The sequence below is a fragment of the Schistocerca gregaria genome, chromosome X (genome assembly GCF_023897955.1).
Source record: "Schistocerca gregaria isolate iqSchGreg1 chromosome X, iqSchGreg1.2, whole genome shotgun sequence".
NCBI classification, from domain to species: Eukaryota; Metazoa; Arthropoda; class Insecta; order Orthoptera; family Acrididae; genus Schistocerca; species Schistocerca gregaria.
The window spans coordinates 604,176,849-604,200,453 of record NC_064931.1 but is presented as its reverse complement, the minus strand read 5'-3'; positions in this window follow the sequence as shown (position 1 = coordinate 604,200,453).

The window sequence follows — 23,605 nt, the reverse complement described above, 5'->3', positions numbered from 1 at the left end:
ATTGCACATTAATTCGCTAACTGTGCTGCAGGGCGTGTTGGTCAATGACAGTGTGGGAAGAGTCTTTCACACTCTAATTTTACCGTAAGACAGAGAGAATGTTCTCTGACTCTCATACGCAGAGAAATAGATTGTAAATTAAACACTATGCTCGATGAGGTAGAAATATGTGGAGCGCTGTCTGGTATACTTTGATGATTTATGTGTTCGATGATTAACACTGAATGGATGAACTGCACAGTCATCTACCCATGTTCCCAATTATGCTCGCGAAGTGGAGAGGGTGTGGTTTTGCTATGATACTGAAACTGGAGGAAACATGCTGACGTACAGACGTATGACACAAGTGACACCAAATCACCTGACCACGTTCGAAGTCCGTGAGTTCCACTGAGAGCCCCATTCTGCTCTCTCACGATGTCTAATGACTACGGAGGTCGCTGATATGGAGTACCTGCCAGTAGGTGGGAGCACAATGCATCTAATATGAAAAACGTATGGTTTTGCGGGTGTCCGGATACGTTTGATCACATAGTGAAAATCTCACTCCGGTAACATTCTCAACGCTGTAGGTAAGCCATATTCATGCATTATCATTTGTTCCAGGAGTTATAGTGTTGCAAGGTTCGCAGAAGTGTTTCTTTGGAGTTTGGAAGGTAGGTGGAAGTAATGCTGTGAGGACGGGTTTAGCTCACTCGTTAGACCACTTGCCCAAGAAAGACACGCAGTTTGAATCTGCGAGGAAGTTTCATATCAGCGCAGACTCAGCTACAGAGTGACAATTTCATTCCGAAAATATCCTCCTGTCTGTGGTTAGTCCATTTTTCCACAATATCCTTTCATCCAGTAGTGCAAGTCATTCGAAGTTCGCAGGAGATTTTCTGTGCAGTTTGGAAGGCTGGAGACGAGGTACTAGAGGAAGTGTGCCTGTGAGGATGTGTCGTGAGTCGTGTTTGGGTAGCTCATTTGGTGAATCTGCCTCAAGTCGTTGCGGTGAGTGGTCGCATAGCAGAGTTCTCTGTGGCTGTTTCTCTTGAGGCAAGCACTGAGGACACTGATGAGGAAACACCGAGCGCTGGAGGGGGAAGTGTCGTTCTAAAATGAAGCCTACCCTCACATTTTTTGTAAATATTAAGTGAGGTTCTCCACACCCACACTTGAATGGTGACCATTCAAAGTGATCTATTGTCACCTCTGGTTTCGTTAATATCTAAACAGAATTCCACCGAAAACGTAGTGTTTTATTTTCTCCTGGCTTCTTAAGTATTTGTAATAGTCCGAGAAACGTCATAAGTGACGGATTTTGAGTAAAACCTACACATCTCTGGTTGCCATGTCAAAACACAGAGTGTCAAAACACAGCGGAGTTTACACTGTCTCACCTCACTAACATGTTGTGCAGACACAACTGCAAGAATTGTCAACTACTGGTTTATTAAGGTTATTAAGTGAGGAACTGAGGAAAAGTAAAGTCGGTAGCCTATGAAAAAGCACGTCATCTATACAGAAAAACGTGTAACGTCTTCATATTTGTTGTTCCAAAACCTATAGCATTTCTGCTTTCACCAGCTATCGACGACCCTTACAAAAACATTCTTTCGCCGAAAAAGTCTGTATTTATTGGAATAATATGGTAATGAAGTTTTACGTAATAACTATATAGTAAAATACTCTTCCCTTAGTGTGCTATTATTTCCCAAAATTTCATTTCGCTATCTGAGCAATGTTGTGGATATTTCACTCTGGTTTTATCGCTGGCGCTGCGCGATCGCAAATGAGTGCGCTACCTCACATCAATTTTCTCAATATTAATGACAGATAGATACCTCTACCTAAGTCTAAAGAGAAATTCAATATGTTCGCTAAATTTCATATACAGCAACATGTTATATAATATGCAACAAACACAAAATCATAGTTACCTCTATTTTTCATTGCACACTTTTCCGAATCTCGCGCAGAGTCTTACTTTCATGTAAATATCACAATAATTATGACCATCAGCGAAATGGTAGGCGCATCATCATGGGCCCGATATACAAAGCTAAAAGTAAACCAAAAATGATGTTTTTACCTAATTGTATCTGTAAAATCGTTTGAAAAAGATTGCAGGCAGCGCTCCACGATTCTGTCATTGCACACCGGCCGAAAGGTGGAAAACACTCCTCGACCTCCCCTTCTGAACAAACAAAAGAACTCGCCCAGCGCTTTGGACGAAAACCGGCCACTGCCCATCGGCGTGGCTGCAACTCGGAATGATTGTCGTCCGAGACCGCCCTCCCGTGGAACAGCCACAACAAGTAGACATTACGGCGCCTGTCACTGATGACTGAAGATACACCTTCGCCTGCTCCACTAGTTGCCCAGCTGCTTCCAGTAGGAAAGCCTGTCACAGGTGCGACATCCGTCCCTTCCATAGTGCAAGCCGTAACACAGTTCCCTCTGTCGGGAGTCAGTCAGGATGTCCCCCTCCGGGAGGCACATTCGTCTACGAGTACAGAAGAGAAGTGGGGCAAGGCCGGTGTCATCCCACTCTGCATTTTTGCCACATTTATTCAAGATGGCGGATCGAAGGTGTTGGCGATAGATATGGCAATGTCGCAATGACATCATGATGCAAGTTCAAATTTTTGTGGGAAAATAGGTCAACTGGGCTACCTCCAATAACCTAAGCCCCCTCCCCTCCCCCAGAAAATGCGGGAAGTTCAAATTTTGGTGGAAAAAAGGTCACTTGGGCCACCTCCACTAACATAAGAAAATGGTGGGAAATTGCTCACTTGGGCTACCTCCAGTAACCCAAGTCAATTGATCGTCACCTCTTCCTTGGAATTGGCGGGAAAAGGACTCAGCCTGTGCTGGCCTGCTGGATATGATGGATGTAAGTCTTTATTTTGCAGGTAGCCTTTATTTAAACAATTTGAGTTGTTTTACGCAGTAGCTCCACCCAGCGTGATCACCATGAGGTCCGGAGTCCAACAGACCTAGTACACAGTACTGCCACCAGAGGGCGCTGATGTTCCATGGTGGTCTGGGGAAAAATGGCGGGAAAAAGACTCAGTCTGTGTCCAGCTGCTGGAGAGAGGAAGGAGTGCACTTTATTTATTTTGGAACAATTTATTTAGGGACAGATTTCACATTGTTTATTTATTACACTGATACAAAACACTAGCTCTGACGTGCTTGGAGTCACACTACATAGCCTACAGACCTGCAAACTACTCTTAAATCACTGAAATAATGCATGTAAAACACTCTGCAAACACGCTCACTAATTGTAAACTGTCGAAATAAAGCAGACCTGCAAAGTACTCGTAATTTACAGAAATAATGTAGTACACTGATGTACAGACACACAAACAACTCATAAATTGTCAAAATAATGCATTTAAAAGGCTCTGCAACCACGCTCACTGTTGAAGTAATGCGTTGCATAGCCTACAGACTCAGTTCACAAAATAATACCACAGACACGTCCAGTACTTGTGAAATTGTCAAAAAATTATGCATATTTAATGCTCTGCCAATCCGCTCACAATGCTTAAACAGCCGAAAATAACGCACTGCACAAACACTCATTGGTTGTAAAAAACGCTTTCGGACTATCGTTAAGAAATTCGACCGCGACGTATCAGCGAATCATTCCCTACAGAAGTCCCAAGGCGTGCTCACGTCGGTCTCATACACGAAATGCCTCTGGGTCGTGTGCACGTGTTTGCTGTCGATGGCACGATGCCTTTCTACCTGCGGTCCAGCGAAGACGTATTTGCTAAGCGACTCACCATCGTAGGTGCAGACAAAAGGTTGAGAGTATTATGCTGACATCACAGGTCTATGTAAATAACAGCCAAGCCACCCTCTGTACGCGCTATAGAAATCTGTTGCAATGCATCCCACAATAACACAGTGTGCATTCGCCCTAGCGATCCTAATGGGACATGAAAGACGCCTCCAGCTCCTCACATGTTTACCCAGCCACCACGCGTACCTGCCCGTCCAAAGTCAAGTGAGAGATGTGCTTAGCGACACACTCATGCAAGTGCAGCTGAAATGTTCTCAGTGTTATACTGACGTAACATGTCTATGTAAATAAGAGCCAAGTCTATCTCTCCGAAAAAGTAAAGTGCCACAGAAATAATGGTTCAAATGGCTCTGAGCACTATGGGACTTAACATCTATGGTCATCAGTCCCCTAGAACTTAGAACTACTTAAACCTAACTAACCTAAGGACATCACACAACACCCAGTCATCGCGAGGCAGAGAAAATCCCTGACCCCGCCGAGAATCGAACCCAGGAACCCGGGCGTGGGAAGCGAGAACGCTACCGCACGACCACGAGCTGCGGACGCCACAGAAATAGTTAATGGTCGCTTTTATAGCAGCTTTCGTGATGTCTCAGCTTGTCTGCATGGAAATTCTTGTCCTAACAGGATCTGTTTACGAAAATAGCCAAGATTAACACCGAATGAATTATTCCTGATGGCCCTAAAGGAACAACACATAGGTCACGTCTCTCACTGAATTTACCCATCAAGCTGCTGCTGCTGCCAATTTGGGAGCTCTGCCAGCCATTGTTTTCTGTGGACGAGACTTTCAGTGGCAAAACTATCTTGTGAAGATCGCCATATTGCACTGACAGTTAAACCCCGCAAAAGTGCTGTACAGATCATCAAAAACATCCCGAGCACTCACTCTGCCGCAGTGGTGAAAACTGCCTCCGTAAACGTGGCCCAAGACCGCAGCCGCAGAAGCGTGTGTCAGCCAGAGACGACCCAACACCCCAGCAGGAGCTGAGTGGTAGATGTTCCAACACTATCAATACACTCAGCGAAAACACTCGTCGTATTGACTCTTCACAAATTCCTCCTGTAGGCAACTCAACGCAAACAAGGAAGTAGTTGAAAAATCGTGCGTCCAGGGTGAGCAGCGAGCCAAATCGGCATATGCCATAAGCTTTCTTGGACTCCCTGAACCAGTGTACAAAGCATGGCAAGCTCCAGCTCGAAACAAAGGCGTCCACTGATATGTTGTTTCTGGCCCCGACCTGTTTGCTTGCTGCTGTGCATCCCTAGACTCACAAGAATACTGGGAACCAGGTACAGTCATGCTCAAAAGTATCCGAACGACCTGAATAGCATTTCGCCTGATTCGCATGCAACCCACATAACGCAGCTGTCTACCAGGTCCTCTAATCGCTCCTTGGTACAGTCGTTTGACTATTGAAAATGGTTCCAACAAGTCACCACTAGAAAACACTGCTCTGTATCGCAATAACTCAAGATGTAAAGTAATACCACGATATTAGAAATATCAGGGAACACCTTATCACAGATAAGACTGTCCTTGAGGCTTGTAAGCTCACATTTATTGCAATAAATGACATACCTGAAACGTTACCACTCTTACTATTACGTTAGGTAGGTAATGCGCGTAGTAAGTTCGTCGTAATCATGATTTCCCCTTCAAAGAAACATACCGAATTTGTTATTTAACACAAAATGACATTAAAAATTTTAGTTATTCACGAGCAGCTATTTGAGAATACGTACGAACTTCAGATGACACGACGAACCGTCTCGTTATGCAGATGGATTCAATCCGAGGTCATGCAGACTAAGATTTCGTGAGTGACGGAAACTAAAAGTCATTCCTGACTAGGCATAAAGAGAGTGATATACCTGGATTTTTAGACAGTGTTGCTGTTGTGGTCTTCGTTGGCAAATATCAACTTTCAATTACACAACGTAAACAGTTTTAACGGACGCGAATTCCTACCCAGCATCTATTTTCCTTGTTAACGAACTACGAGAGATGTTAAATACTGCTTCTTCACAAGTAACTTACTTGAAATGCCGTGATGAAAAGCTTTGCGTTGGACAGGGATACGAACCCAGAACCTAATCGGATTGTTATCAAAGGAAAATCAACTGTGACATATCGGATTTTCTCGGCAGTAGTTAGATGTTTTAACTGAAATGATGAGACTAAACATTAATTTTTTCCTTCTCAGGACTCCAACCCGGCACCTATCGCTGTTATATTCTAGAGAAAACGAACGTTAAATATGGGTTTGTTACACCAGCAGCGATATGTGAGCATCTTTGAACTAGAAATAATATGACGAAGAGTTCAGTGCTGACTGGGAATCGAGCCCCACACATATCGTTGTTGACTACACACAAACAGACGTCAGCTACCGAATTTTTCTCCAACGGCAGCTCGGAATAACATCCTTGAACTTACAGTGATCTCACAAATAGTTCTATGCCTCACTGGGAGTCAAAAACGAATGAAAATGCATAAAAAAAATCAAGCAGATAGGAATCTGCAGTTTTGAACAAACAACAAATTTTAGTCGAGCTGTATTGTCACGAAGGGATCAAATTCCGCGATAAGGGCGGTCTGAGTTGCATTCCCAGTTCAGAACCAATCTCATCGGCATACAGAAGCTCAAATAAAGATGGAGAAAGTGTCCTGTGACCCTACATAGCGTTTGTTTCGTCACTAGAAGTAAATAACTAGTATAAGAAAGGATACTGGTGATAAAGTTTCTACATGTCGCCACTCCTGACTTTATTGTGGTTCAACCTAACGTCTGTTTGGTAGAGAAGGAATATCATGTTTAATGTGAATTTCATACCACAATGCCATTATACTTTCTTCACTTGACGTAGCTAGAAGCGAATAGAATCGGTCTCTCCCTATCAAAAAGCATCGGAGAACTTGGAATCGAACCTAGACCGCCAGTATAGGAACCAATCAGCAATCCAACAGACCACCAAATCCTGTTCTCTCTGACTCATTTTTCTATCGTAACACTGATGTGGCACACTCGATGAGAATTCCGACGCGCACTGTAAATAAGGCGTGAGTTCAAGTACATTCTCTGCTACATTTTTTTAAAACGCAATTCTGCTGTCTGCTGAAGTTATCAATTTAATGGAACTTTGAACATAATTCCCTTCACTTCTCAACCCAAAATAGTCTCATGTGGAAAAAGGGCTAACTTCTGCGACATTTTGTTCTTTTCAGGTTTAATAGACGACCAGGCAGCAGATGAGATGTATATCGAAACTTTTGTATAATGTATGGGGAGAGCGCATCGTGCCAAAATAGTCAGAAAAGTATTTTCTACATTATCTGTCGTCTGGTAGTGGCATTTTATTCTTCTTCAAACCTTGTTTGGCAGCTTTAACTCAGAACAAGTTTTCTACATGCATGTAATCAATAAGCATGTGCATTGTCAGACTGTTATAGATAACATCAGAGAATTCGCATATATCGTTGATGATGAATTTCTCTCTCATGTTTAGTATTGTTTTAACAACACTAAAAGAAACCTTACGGAAATTGTGCACTGTATTATAAGAAATTAAATAAAACTACCTACGATAACCTTACGAAGAAAGTCTGTTTTAATAAAACTGAGTATCTGCACACAAGCGTGTCTGTATAGGCACGAAGTAGTAAAATACTACTCACTTAGATTTCGATTGGGTCTGTATTTAGTTGGTACGCTGAGACATACTCAACAGGTATGCAAATCTGACATTTCATAAATAGTTATGTATTCCTAGAAACCCAAAATTTGCTTGTCAGCAGCGGAAAGAGGCGTTACCTGTTGTGCAGCATTGTAAGTTTTTCACCATTGCACTATGAGCTGTAAGTATTTTCTGGCGATTTGCTTATTGATGTTTGATCTGACTGCTTGCAGCTCTTTCACAGAAGGGATAAAAACGTTGTAGTCAGCGAGACTGGAACCGCGAACCATAACAGACGTTTCTCCACAAGTCAGCACATCACCACAGAGCCAGCACAGAGACATGTGTTATGCCTTCCTCTTACAAGGCCAATAGTGACTAGAACTCGTAAACCGCTATTTAAAGGACGAGATTAGTTGCGAGTTCCACGTGCAACGACTTTCCTGGGCTGAAATCCGTAAATTTATAAACGCCTGTTACACCTTAAGCGATAACAACGCAGATTATTCCATGGAAAGTGAACTTTGAGGTTTAATTCCGTGCACACCAGGAAGTAACTCGTCGATCACAATGTTGCCAAACATACCTTGCCTAGTTGCCAGATCTCATTTACAGTACCAGCAGGAAGAAGACGAACCGATGTGATCCTACAGCAGGCTGCGAAGTGTCCGCAGCTGCCGTCTCAAAGACGCGGCTGCTACGTCCTGGAATACGTAATGCGTCTGATTCGCATTTCTGTAACTAGGTTTAGGGACTGGAGCGTAGTTACTAATAATACTCAGAACTGACTGTTAACTAAGCATCATAAATCAGTAAACTCGTAGTTGTTTTTATATTTCTTTCGTACTGTACTCAACACTAAGAAACTTATTCACGGACGTTTTCGTGACTCGCCGATAGTCGAGCACAACAAACAATTAAAAATAAAAAGAGAATGTGTGTGTGTGTGTGTGTGTGTGTGTGTGTGATAGAGAGCACGCGCGCGTGCGCGATAGAGAGAGAGAGAGAGAGAGAGAGAGAGAGAGAGAGAGAGATAGAAATAAAAAAGAATGAGAGAGACAGTAAAAAATTGTTGTAAAGAAATTGAATACTGGTATGTAAAGAAATCTTTTATAAAAATGACACGTTCCACATCATTATGAAATGTCGTATTCATGATCTATGGAACAATATTAATCTAATCTAATTATATCATATTGCTGACTAGCCATGAAGAGTCATGAATTCGTGGAATTTTCGCCAACATCAGTAACCAAATGTACACCTGAAAATAAAAGACGACAGTTTTTGTAATAAACCGGGACTCCTATCAAGACCCTTTCATCCCTGTTAACTAACCACGAAAGATGTCTGATATACCTCAATTCAGAAGTTACAAAGTGTGTATACATTTAAAGATGAAGGGAATGATGCGAAGATCTGTGACGGAGATACGAACCCAACACGTAATCGTATTGTTAGCTAAGTAAAATCAAATGATACGTATCGGTTTTTCTTACCAGCTGCTAGGTGTTTGAATCTAATATAAGGATACAAATTTTTGTGCCTGAGCGACAGTCGAACCGCACTCCTATCGTTCTTCTTTATCGTCCACGAATATACCTTTAGTGTCAATTGCTTACTCACCAACAGTACGATGTGTGCGTGTTTGACCAGAAATTGTTGGCAACATATGAACAGACAGTAAAAATACACGTTAATTTTCACTAGCAGGCCGGTGTGCACGTGATAGGACTTGAAATGAAATTATGAATATTTTTGTACTGGATCAGGATTCGGACCCACATACTTACCTTTGGAGGAGACTTAGAGAAGATTGCATTCTTGGGAAAGGGAACGAAATGATAGCACTATACTGTTCCGAGAGATTCAGATCCTCTAAAGAGGAGATACGAATTCGAATCACAGTCCAGCACCAAATTTTTCAACGTCTCTAGGTCAATCAAGTGCAAGTAAAATAAGGGCCCTGTTCCTTTAAATGGCTATCGGTTCATCAAATAAAATAAAATTTTCTAATGTAAGTTTACTGGCGACAGTATTTCTGTTTACCATGACCTCCACCTATGTCATTCCTCAACGTAAACCGTCTTTGCCCAGTTAGGAATGAAGGAACGTGATGTTTAATGCGGATTCTGGATTATAACATATTTCTCTTGAGGTTACCAGAGGTAAAGTAAACCTCTTTGTGCCTCTTAAAAATAAATGCCTGAACCCACGCATTGCACTTGTGATAGTTCGTTCTACCAGACCATTGTGGCCACATTTCCCAGCCCCAAGAGTGTGCTGTAACGGATGATGTGCTTAGCTTACAAAATTAGTCACGGTGGAAAAAATGAGGGTCTATTAAATGGTTAAGTAGAAGCAAGCTTCTGACGTGGAGATTATGCCATTCTCACGTCTACAGGATGTAAATACTCTTCTATGCATCATAGCCTCGATGTGAAGCCATTTTGAAATTTTCACTAATTCAGGAAATTTCTTAGTTCGAGAAAATCCACTGTGAAGTGTGCCCTTCATACTGCTGCTGAAACACATGTGCTTGAAGATCATTTAAGGCCTTTCGGTCATTATAGAAGTAGTTGCCCAAGAACAGGTTCTTTCCCTGTCTACAGAATCCTTTTCATGTTAATATCAAACATCAGCAATTACTCATAGATCACATTAAAACTAAAGTAATTGATGAAGACGTTACTTGATAACAGAAACGCGATGCCTTTCTTCATTTACTTGCGCCTAGAAATGACTGCCGAATACTGCCAAACCGAAAGCCAAGGGATCTTACTGCCTTCCGATATACGTCGCTGTCAGCTCTTCCATATGATTTGGTCGACGTGACCTGTTTCAAGCTGTGTATTACAGAGAATGTTTTAGAAAATCAATTGTTTTCCTTTGCAGTAAACAGGAAGATTTTCATTCTAAGCTATCCAAGGCCAAAATTTTCGAAATAATAGTTCAAATTTAATATTTGTTTCTATAATGTAGGAAAGTATTTCACAGTTGCAAAACCCGCATCCGACTCATTGTCCTTACACTTAGTTGCTGACCATAAATTCTAGCTCAGCGTAACACCAGTTTCAGTAACCTAATATAGCGAAAACTGTTTGCCAATGCTCTTTCTCACCGGAAAATATGCAATTCACTCCTTGGGCTCCATAAGTACACTGTAACAGTAATTTCTGTGTGTATGCAATGGATGCGGATTGTAGAATTTAGTGGTGCTCTCACTTCCACTTCTGTACACAATATGCCTGACTTAAAGTGGCCCTTTATCATTACAGGCCATGGGCGGTGCAACATCATATTGACAATAGTAATGTGCTTATACTGACAACCTCACTGTTCGTTTTACCTGATTTTGTAATCATTTAAATAAAACAACATGACCTTCCAGTGGGAGACACTTGGCCCCCTTTTCGTTCTGTGAAATTTGTCAGTAAGCTTTTTGCCTTCCAACCAGCGCAATGCCGCGGAGTACGCCGTTAAACGATTCAAAAACCACGATTTAGTGCCATTAAGACGATTTCTGTAAACATTAGCGTAGCTGAAGGAATTTAGTTTCTTCTTAAATCGTCTCATGCAGCAACGTTCACAGATACCTCAAATAGGAAAAGCTCTTTATCCAGGTACAAATGTTGTAAAACAAACTTCCCAGAGTTTGTGTTAGGTTGATCTTTTCGTCTGATAGCACTGCGTAAGTATTTTGTCTAAGAGGTGTCAGAAGTAGTGTTCCTGTAGCTGTGGGAATCATTGATTGAAAACGAGTTTAATGCCAATGGGTACAGTACTGCTAAATATTAAAAATGATTATCAACCTAAGTCTGCGTTCATCCACGAACTGAGGAGTATTTGTAATATTGAAGCTAGACTGTGTATCCTTGTCTTCCTTGAGTGGGCATTGGAAAGCGTTTACACACACGTATACGAGGGTAATCCCAAAGGTAAGGTCTCCTAAGGGACACGCAAGTGCCAACGCAGGCACAAACGAGAGATCCTAATTTTAATGCCAAGCAGAAACCACAGTGTTGGCTGCATGGTGGCAAGGTGATAAAAAGGAAGGCTAGGGATACGAAGGTCACAGGTTCGATCCCTTGTCAGTCCCACGATTTTTAGGTGACATTTTACACTTATTTCCCCTCCGGCAGTGTTTGTTGATGTGAAAAATGCCGAGTTGCACTGTGGATCGAAAGCCATGTTGAACTATAGGTTCCCGTATTAACTGGCTAGGTAAGTCAACTCAAAGGTCGGAGGAAAGCAACGGCATATCACCTCCAACGAGACTGTGCCTATTAAAGCACTGTGGTGTTCAAACCACTGTTCCGACTAATGACTGCTTTACTTTCTATGGGTTCCAAAATTAATTATCTTCGGGTTATAAACATTTTTGTGTTTTCATGCTGTAGCTTTGATAGCAGTAAACGTAAGTAACCGGGCGAGCACTGCCACCGTTCGGGTTGTCAAGGTGGTAGACGACGCTGCTGTCGACCCCAGTTACAATCTTGCTCATGGCTATGTTTCAGTCGAAAACCTCTTATGTTCCTTTCTGCGTATTTCAAGATATACTTTTATACACTTGGTACGCATCCAAATTGATATCTGATAGAGCTGTATTTAGCAACATGAATCAGATATGTTTTCCGTGCAATATATCGGACAACACGTCAGTCCAGCGAGATTTCGTTGTGTGTTGCGCATGGTGCAAGAAATATTTTTGTTTTTCTTGCTTCTGTGATAGGTTTCACACCACTGAATGCGAGAAAGCCCACGAATAGACTGTCAATAACTGGAATTACGCAATAATACACCTAAAAGTTTTATTTTTGCATTACGTATCCCGATGAAAATAACTGTAAACAGGTGATATGCCTACTTGATTATTATTCGCGGTTCTCGATGCCTTCCTCAAAAAACAGAAAGAAAAATAAAAAGAGAGAGAGACAGAGAGAGAAAACAGAAATGTATTTCAAATATCAGCTCAGTGACGCCATGTTTGTCTCGTGATGTAAAGCAAGGTTAGTTGATAGGTAATATCTCGTTGTACTAGCGATATGTGTGGCTACAGGGTTCTTTCTTTTCTCTCTGCAAACAACCAGAACAGAATTCAGTAACAAAGTCGTAAGAACACCTAAGCAGTGCGCCAATTAAACAGTTTTTCTTGGATATTTTGTTAATCGTCTGTAATGCAGTGAACACCCTTGATTATTTATTTGTTGTTACTACCATTGTTGTTACTACCATTTTGATTCGTCACACAACAACAGCTTTCCTATCACTCATTGTCGCCGATGCACGTAACGAATTGATCAGGATGAATGGAACGTGGGATGTTTCGTCACGGATAATATACACATTTATCTCGGCGTCTTGTGTTCAGGCTAATATGAAAATTTCAATCAGAGAAGACGACAATTGGATGCTGGTGATGCAGGCAATAACACCCGTCTATTTTTGTCGACTTAACACCATGACGACAGACAAATCGGCGTCTCACTGTATTTTGATTATAATTCGTTAGCTTTCTTGCGACCTCGTTTTAATACCTCTTGGGAGCAGGCATAATATTTTGCTTTTTGAACACCGAAACGATAACACACAATGATCGTAGATGGAAGGATACAAAGAAACAATCAGACTCACGAGTGTGGATGCAGTTCATCATTAGACGACTAAGCAAGAGGGAAACATTACGAAAGCAATGAATACACTGGTTAATATACATTATCTGTATAGATCTGAAGATGAAAAAGAGCAGATCTGCACAGTGCCCGCATCTGCGCTTTAGTTTCTGTCTTAATGGGCATAATTTTTAGTTTCTTCTCTTCTGAATTATGTTGTACAGAATGATTAGTTAACTGTGTTTCTTACAGCTTCCATTCGCACCAACATTTTTCTACATTATCATGCAATTCATGAAATTCTACTTGTATGATCACAAGACTGCAAATAGATGCAATCTATTTCGAGGTGCAAAGTGTTTGTTATCTTACTTTTCGTGACAGGCGGGCAAAGTTGATTTCCAAAGACTTTTTGTCACAAAGTAACAAATAGCTCTGAGCACTTTGGGACTTAACTTCTGACGTCATCAGTCCCCTAGAACTTAGAGCTACTTAAACCTAACTAACCTAAGGACATCATACACATCCATTCCCGAGGCAGGATTCGAACCTGCGACCGTAGCGGTCGCGCGGTCCCAGACTGTAGCGCCTAGAACCGCTCGGCCACACCGACCGGCCACAAAGCAACAAGGTAAGTGTTTTATTCGTATATATTTTGTGGGAAACTGTAATCGTGATGTAAGATTACACACCTGAATGTTTGACACAACTGGCAGGAGAAAACGCTGCATATTAACCAAACCCCGCGCCTCCTTTCCGTATCCTCCTATTACACCAGCACGGGATTCTCCTCCAGTAACGCTACAGAGCTGTTCCTAGCACAGCTGAGAATTGGCAACATTGTCACAAAAATTTGGCAACACTGTGCCAGTGCAATGACTTCCGCGTATGTTACTGAATTGACTCGCTAAATTCACTTGATATTCCCTTTCCATTTGAATGACTCATGCTATATAATCCTCATGTAACATGACACTGAGACAGAAAATTCAATTTTTTGGCTAAAGAAATGCTGTTCTTCACTTAAGTGACAACTTTTATTATCTTTCACGATGCGTTATGAGGCTGAGCGACCAATACCATGATGCGAGTGGCGTGCAGCGAGCAGTGTGTCCGGAGCTCCGTGTTACCGCCCGTGTCTCGTATTTCAACGGTGCAACGAATCGTCAGTTCCAACCGTGGTAGGGGCCACGTGGGTGAGCTTTTTTCTGATTTTTTTTATGGAGATGCGAATTTCCAAAAAAAATTCTGTAAGGAAATCAGAAGAAAACCTTCACACATCAAATCCTCTTGGCAGTTCGACTCAGTAAGTTGTGTTAATGGTCATAGATCTCGGGTTTCTGACTGCCAAGCTGCTTCACAATACAAGCAGCTCTGAAGAAATTCGAATCGACTGTCAACGATTCAAAATTCAGTATTGTTCTCCACTTAAGACTCGCCAGCCAGGGCGATAAGTATGAAGTAAATGAACTGATAAGCAAATTGCAAGAAAATATTTTCAGCTCATAGTACAATGGTGAAAAACTTACAATGCTGCACAACAGGTAACGCCTCTTTCCGCTGCTGACAAGCAAATTTTGGGTTTCTAGGAATACATAACTATTTATGAAATGTCAGATTTGCATACCTGTTGAGTATGTCTCAGCGTACCAACTAAATACAGACCCAATCGAAATCTAAGTGAGTAGTATTTTACTACTTCGTGCCTATACAGACACGCTTGTGTGCAGATACTCAGTTTTATTAAAACAGACTTTCTTCGTAAGGTTATCGTGGGTAGTTTTATTTAATTTCTTATAATACAGTGCACAATTTTCGTAAGGTTTCTTTTAGTGTTGTTAAAACAATACTAAACATGAGAGAGAAATTCATCATCAACGATATATGCGAATTCTCTGATGTTATCTATAACAGTCTGACAATGCACATGCTTATTGATTACATGCATGTAGAAAACTTGTTCTGAGTTAAAGCTGCCAAACAAGGTTTGAAGAAGAATAAAATGCCACTACCAGACGACAGATAATGTAGAAAATACTTTTCTGACTATTTTGGCACGATGCGCTCTCCCCATACATTATACAAAAGTTTCGATATACATCTCATCTGCTGCCTGGTCGTCTATTAAACCTGAAAAGAACAAAATGTCGCAGAAGTTAGCCCTTTTTCCACATGAGACTATTTTGGGTTGAGAAGTGAAGGGAATTATGTTCAAAGTTCCATTAAATTGATAACTTCAGCAGACAGCAGAATTGCGTTTTAAAAAAATGTAGCAGAGAATGTACTTGAACTCACGCCTTATTTACAGTGCGCGTCGGAATTCTCATCGAGTGTGCCACATCAGTGTTACGATAGAAAAATGAGTCAGAGAGAACAGGATTTGGTGGTCTGTTGGATTGCTGATTGGTTCCTATACTGGCGGTCTAGGTTCGATTCCAAGTTCTCCGATGCTTTTTGATAGGGAGAGACCGATTCTATTCGCTTCTAGCTACGTCAAGTGAAGAAAGTATAATGGCATTGTGGTATGAAATTCACATTAAACATGATATTCCTTCTCTACCAAACAGACGTTAGGTTGAACCACAATAAAGTCAGGAGTGGCGACATGTAGAAACTTTATCACCAGTATCCTTTCTTATACTAGTTATTTACTTCTAGTGACGAAACAAACGCTATGTAGGGTCACAGGATACTTTTTCCATCTTTATTTGAGCTTCTGTATGCCGATGAGATTGGTTCTGAACTGGGAATGCAACCCAGACCGCCCTTATCGCGGAATTTGATCCCTTCGTGACAATACAGCTCGACTAAAACTTGTTGTTTGTTCAAAACTGCAGATTCCTCAACATCTCCACTTATTGCGCGTGAATGGGTTTGAATCCTGGCCCGGCACTAGGGTTTTCATTGTGAATTATCAAGCTCAAGCATGAGAACACCTATCTGCTTGATTTTTTTTATGCATTTTCATTCGTTTTTGACTCCCAGTGAGGCATAGAACTATTTGTGAGATCACTGTAAGTTCAAGGATGTTATTCCGAGCTGCCGTTGGAGAAAAATTCGGTAGCTGACGTCTGTTTGTGTGTAGTCAACAACGATATGTGTGGGGCTCGATTCCCAGTCAGCACTGAACTCTTCGTCATATTATTTCTAGTTCAAAGATGCTCACATATCGCTGCTGGTGTAACAAACCCATATTTAACGTTCGTTTTCTCTAGAATATAACAGCGATAGGTGCCGGGTTGGAGTCCTGAGAAGGAAAAAATTAATGTTTAGTCTCATCATTTCAGTTAAAACATCTAACTACTGCCGAGAAAATCCGATATGTCACAGTTGATTTTCCTTTGATAACAATCCGATTAGGTTCTGGGTTCGTATCCCTGTCCAACGCAAAGCTTTTCATCACGGCATTTCAAGTAAGTTACTTGTGAAGAAGCAGTATTTAACATCTCTCGTAGTTCGTTAACAAGGAAAATAGATGCTGGGTAGGAATTCGCGTCCGTTAAAACTGTTTACGTTGTGTAATTGAAAGTTGATATTTGCCAACGAAGACCACAACAGCAACACTGTCTAAAAATCCAGGTATATCACTCTCTTTATGCCTAGTCAGGAATGACTTTTAGTTTCCGTCACTCACGAAATCTTAGTCTGCATGACCTCGGATTGAATCCATCTGCATAACGAGACGGTTCGTCGTGTCATCTGAAGTTCGTACGTATTCTCAAATAGCTGCTCGTGAATAACTAAAATTTTTAATGTCATTTTGTGTTAAATAACAAATTCGGTATGTTTCTTTGAAGGGGAAATCATGATTACGACGAACTTACTACGCGCATTACCTACCTAACGTAATAGTAAGAGTGGTAACGTTTCAGGTATGTCATTTATTGCAATAAATGTGAGCTTACAAGCCTCAAGGACAGTCTTATCTGTGATAAGGTGTTCCCTGATATTTCTAATATCGTGGTATTACTTTACATCTTGAGTTATTGCGATACAGAGCAGTGTTTTCTAGTGGTGACTTGTTGGAACCATTTTCAATAGTCAAACGACTGTACCAAGGAGCGATTAGAGGACCTGGTAGACAGCTGCGTTATGTGGGTTGCATGCGAATCAGGCGAAATGCAATTTAGGTCGTTCGGATACTTTTGAGCACGACTGTACTATAATTTAATAGTAGGATTTTTGCCACAGTCTGACAGCGATCAATGCCCTGGAAATTTCTCCTCTTGACAGCAGTTGTTCTGGAACGAATCTCAATATCTATAGCGCATATAATTTTCCAAGTACAAAAAAATTTTCACTCCTCATATGGCTACTGATGTGCTGATTCTATACCTGCCTCACGATAGGACACACAGTAGCTACCACCAGACACTTGTACATAAACCGTGAAGAGTGTTGTAGAAATGTTTACCAGAATATTATACCATTTACGCGGTACTTTTCGACATCAAGCATGTAGCCATATTGCTTGCATAGCAATATCGCTTGCACAGTATAATTCCGAAGATGTAGACTGGAAGTTATTTCTCTAGAAACCCGAAACTTTAGCGAGGTGGTGTGTGCTATCAACCACTAAGTAACTAGAAACCTATCCCGTCTGTGAAGACCTTTACGCGAAAATTCGAAAAAAATAGAGGAAACTGATATTTCCACTCACGAATACCGATATTGGTGATGTAACAGACTCCAAATCACCCTTATAATTTAGAAAGTCAACTAAGGTGATTCTCATGTCTAGAGAGCGAGCAAACGTGGCATTCACCCATCTTTCACCTGCTACATGCATACACCACAGTCGATGTTCTCTCAAGTAAATAAAGGCGCGAAATGTGCAGAAGCATTCAAACGGACTATTTACATGGGAGGTATAACGGTCTAGCGCAAACACACATCCATACTGAATGTTTTCAAATTTCCATGCCATCACGAAAGCTATGCGACACATACTAATTCGTGGAGTTATGTGCCGTCTATGCAACTAAATGAAGGCAGTTTGTTTGTTGCCATACGCGTTTCGCTTCATTTATTTGGGAAGCATCATCAGTGGCCTGAAATACATGTTTCTTTTTATATATACAATAAGCGTATTATCTGCTAGATATAATCTGTTGATTTACTACATTTTGTCGGGTTTTTTAGGTTAGAAGCAACTTTTGTAGCACAAGTTCCATAAAATGATGTATCTTTCGTTTTACTTACGATTTCCAGCGCTGCTAACACATATATGTGTTTCTGGTGATGTATTTGCTGGTCTTCATGCTCCAGTTAGCTGAATCTGGTGTTGTTTAGCCATTTGTCACATCACATTTCACTTTCACTGCCATTTGGCGATCAACATATGTGTGTTTGCAGTGTGTAGTGTTGCCAACTGTTGTTATGTGTATGTCTTTTGTTTCTGTTATGTTTTGTGGTTTTCATTTATCGTGTGTCTGTGTGTGCAATCCTCACTTTTTTTTTTTTTTTTTTTTTTTTTTTTTTGCTATGCGTTATTGTGTGTGTGTGTGTGTAATTTGCTGAGTGCATTACTTTTCCTTTAATCTGTGGGTTCATGTGTTTGTCTGTGAGTATGTGTGTGTGTATGGGGGGGGGGGGGGGGTAGGATGGAGAGAGAGAGAGAGAGAGAGAGAAGAGGGGAAGGATATTCATTAATTATTTATCCTGGTTGCACTTCAGTTTGTTATTGTTTTGGTGGCTAGCATGATCAGCGAGTTATTGTTTATATGGATTTGGTCATTGAGTACTTTCTTTTCCATTGCAATGGCTCTTTGTATGTGGAAGTTTTCTTGCAATGTCAGGAGGTTTTTGTTGTGATTATTCACTCTGATAACTGTCATGTCACATTCCATGTTGGATGGTTCATGTCCATGTTTTATCAGGTGTTCGCTATTTGACCTTCTAGAGGACAACACTGTTAAGTCAGTAACATTCCTACATCCCAACAGGCCTTTCCATTCGGACGGTTCCTGCGGTTAGTGCGAAACGTGGATCATTCCCGTCACAGGCTAACACCACCGCGATCCATGCACCCCTAGATAGAATCGTCCTAGGAAACCGGCCACATACATGTTTTATTTATATACTTACCATTAAATATTACGGTCGCAGCCTCAATTGGACGACATACGACAATAAGTGAAGTATCGGAAATATTCCCTGCTGACTGCTGTGGCCCTGGAAATAGAAATAACTGTATCATTTTTATGACTTGACATACGTTTCCCATTGCTATCACAGTATTTCACGTCAAATTCATACCTTACTTACGACTGGACATTGCCATTTCTTTTCCATATGTCAGAACACACATGCACACTTTATAAGACTGATGCTGAAGATGAACCTATCACGTACCCCCTACTAGTAAGTATAATACTTTGCTAATAGCCGGCCGGAGTGGCCGAGTGGTTCTAGGCGCTTCAGTCTGGAACCGCGCGATCGCTACGGTCGCAGGTTCGAAACCTGCCTCGGGCAGGGATGTGTGTGATGTCCTTAGGTTAAATAACTGATTGCTGGCGATACGGAATAATACTGACGGAAAATCAGCGATGAGTGGACAAGTCTCATACGATTCTCCTGCGTGTGGTTCCACTATGTCTTAGAAAGAGCTGCCTGATTTTCTTACAAACCGCCAGATGTTAAAACACACCATTGGAACGACCATATTACTATAACAAACGGTCTTGCTTCTACAGGTGCACACAAGTATCCATGTTAAAAGCTGTACTGGCTTCTTGAAAACGGGGATGACCTGTGCCCTTTTCCAATCCTTTGGAACGCTACGCTCTTCTAGAGACCTACGGCACACTACTGCAAGAAGGGGGGCAAGTTCCTTCGCGTACTCTGTTAAAAATCGAACTGGTACCCCATTAGGTCCAGCGGCCTTTCCCCTTTTGAGCGATTTTAATTGTTTCTCTATCCCTCTGTCGTCTATTTCGATATCTACCATTTTGTCGTCTGTGCGACAATCTAGAGAAGGAACTACAGTGCAGTCTTCCTCTGTGAAACAGCTTTGGAAAAAGACATTTAGTATTTCGGCCTTTAGTCTGTCATCCTCTGTTTCAGTAGCATTTTGGCCACAGAGTGTCTAGACCACCTACGGCTTTGATATAAGACCAAAATTTCGTAGTATTTTCTGACAAGTCAGTACATAGAACTTTACTTTCGAATTCATTGAAAACCTTTCGCATAGCCCTCCTCACACTACATTTCGCTCCGCGTAATTTTTGTTTGTCTGCAAGGCTTTGGCTATGTTTATGTTTGCTGTGAAGTTCCCTTTGCTTCCGCAGCAGTTTTCTAACTCGGTTGTTGTACCACGGTGGCTCTTTTCCATCTCTTACGATCTTGCTTGGCACATACTCATCTAACGCATATTGTACGATGGTTTTGAACTTTGTCCACTGATCCTCAACACTATCTGTCCTTGAGACAAAACTTTTGTGTTGAGCCGTCAGATACTCTGTTCTCTGCTTATTGTCACTTTTGCTAAACAGAAAAATCTTCCTACCCTTTTTTAATATTTCTATTTACGTCTGAAATCATCGATGCAGTAACCGCTTTATGATCGCTTCTGTGAATTCTGGAAGGTGGGAGTCAAGGCACTGGCGTAAGTATGAGAATGGGTTCTGAGGTGTGCTTGAGTAGCTCAATCGGTAGAGCACTTGCCCAAGAAAGGGCATAGTGCTGAGTTCGAATCTCGGTTTGGCACACAGTTTTAACCAGCCAAGAATTTTCATATCAAAACTCATTCCACTGCAGAGTAAAAATTTTATTCTGAAGAAATCCTCCAGGCATGGGATAAGTCATGTCTCCACAGTATCCTTTCTTCCAGAAGTGCTAGTCTTTCAAGGCTGGGAGGAGAGCTTCTGTGAAGTTTGGAAGGTAGGAGCCGCGGTACTGAAGAAAGTAGGTCTCCGAGGACGCTTCATTTGTTGTGCTTGGGTAGCTCATTCGGTAGAGCACGTGTTCGCGAAAGGCAGTGGTTCCGAGTTCGAGTCTCGGTCGGGCACACTGTTAGAATGTGTCAGGAAGTTCCACATCAGCGCACATTCCGGTGTAGAGTCAAAATTTCGTTCTGGAAGAATCCCCCAAACTATGGCTAAGCCGTGTCTGTACATTATCCTTTCTTCCTGGATTGCTAGCCCTGCAAGGTTCGCAGGAGAGCTTCTGTAAAATTTGGAAGGTGGAAGACGAGGTACTGGCCGAAGTATAGCTGTGTGGACGAGTCGTGAGTAGTGATTGGGTATTTAATTTTGTAGAGCACTTGCTCGCGAAAGGTAAAGGTCCCGAGTTCGAGTCTCTGTCGGGCATTAATCTGCCAGGAAGATTCACATCAGCGCACACTGCACTGCGGATCAAAATTTCATTCTGGAAGCATCCCCCAGTGTGTGCCCAATTCATGTCTTCGCAATATCCTTTCATCGAGGATTGCTAGTGTGCAAGTTTCGCAGGAGGACATCTCTGAAGTTTAGATGGTAGGAGACGAGATATCGACGGAAGTTCGGTTGTGAGGACGAGCCGTGAGTCGTGCTTGAGCAGCTCAGTCGATAGAGCATTTGCACCAAAAAGACCAAGGTTCTGAGTACTAGTCTCGGTCCAGCATACAGTTTTAGTCTGCCAGAAATTTCCATATCAGCACAGGCCCCACTGAGAGAGAATATTTCATTCTGAAAAATCTTCCAGGCTGTTTTTAAGACCAATCTCTGCAGTACGCATTCTTCTAGGATCACTAGTCTTACCAGGTGTAGATGAAAACTTCTGTGTAGTTTGGGTGGTAGGAGACGCAGTACTGGCAGAGATTGGGATGTAGGGTAAGGTCGTGAGTTGTGATTTTGTAGCTCAGTCGTTAGAGTACTTACCAATTTGGTATCTCCGTTTGGCACACAGTTTGAATCTCCTCGGATGTTTCATATCAGCGCCCATTCCGATGTTGAGTGAACATTTCATTCTGGAAACATCCCCCTTGCTGGGCCTTATCCGTATCTTCGCAACATCCTTTTTTCATAACTGTTAAACTTTCAAGGTTGGCAGGAGAGCGTCTGTGATGTCTGGAATGTAGGAGACAAGATACTGGTGGAAGTTTATCCATGACGGCTGTTTGTGAGTCGTTCTTGGGTTGCTCAGTCTGCATGGTCGTACTGCGGCAGGCGAGCTGTGCAGACGCGAGTTGTTTATGTCCTCGCTGAGGCTGGCCGCATGCTGAAAAGTGAGCGGTGAGTTGGACGCTCATGTGGCGTTTACGCCAATTGAAGATCTGAAAATGTATGGAACATATATATGACGCAACCGTTTAGAAAAGACACTTTGAAGTTCGCGTTTGATGAACGCTTTGCACGAGTTAGAGCTTTCAAAGTAGAACAGGTATTGCGCAATGTAGTAAAGCTCAGTTTCACTGGTATAATTGGGATCCACATATCGATTGTGAGTAGCACAGTTTATGTAAAAATGGTGGATGGTGAATGCTGTGATAAGGTCACTGAAGGAAGTGGCGGATCATTTAAATTTAATCACTGCGATGGAAAGGTTGGTGATGTCAAAGTTGATCATGCAGGATTCGGTATTAGAATGGTCCGGATCTTTGAACTCCCCTTTGAAACAATTGCAGAAAAGATTAATTCCGTCCTCAAAGCATACGGGAATGTCATTAGTAATGTTGCAAAGAAGTGGACCACCTTCCAAACGATTCAGTTTTAAACGGTGTCGGGCAAATAAAAATAGATCTTCAGAAACACGTTCTACCGTGTGTTTATATATGCGGTTATAGAGCTATTGTAATGTATGATGGACTACCGCGTAATTGTTCTGGCTGCGGACAGACTGGACATGTTCGTTCCAAATTATGCAGTGGAGGGTGACTCACTTGCCGGTAAGGGAAGCAGTCACTCCCATGTAGATGCCGACCTTACCAGCGATATATGCTACAGTCATCCGTGGACACACTGATACGACATCGAGTTTCACAGTGGCGAGAAGTGGCGACAGAAAAGACGATAACGAAAGCTTGTCAATGAAGACTGGCACTGAAGCAACGACTGTCGTAGTGTCTCCAAAAGTGACGCAAAACGTGGACTAATATACACGGCGGGACGAGGACTACCCTCCTGCACAAGGTCCTAGCACGGCTTCCGAGAATAAGGATAGTCAGAAACCTGGGCTCTCTCCCAACAAGAAGCATAAGAAACGGCGGATAGCCCCCCCCCCCCCCCCCCCCCTGACAGCTACACAAAAGATACAATTAGTGCGTGAAAAGGAACGACAAATAGGTCGTAAAACTAGTGCTACAGCATCTGTAAATCTGGATGGGGACCCACAAACCCCAACCGCAGAGGGGAAAGACGACTTCCCAAAAGAGGAAACGCCGACGCGACAGGATGTCGAAACGAAACGGCCTACGAGGAAGGAATCGAAAAACAGGACTCCGTCTCAACGTGGGCCACAGAAAGGTTTGTCCCAACGCAGTGATGCAAGAAATTGGGCAGATGAAACTGAAGAATTCCCAGCAGACGAGGAAATG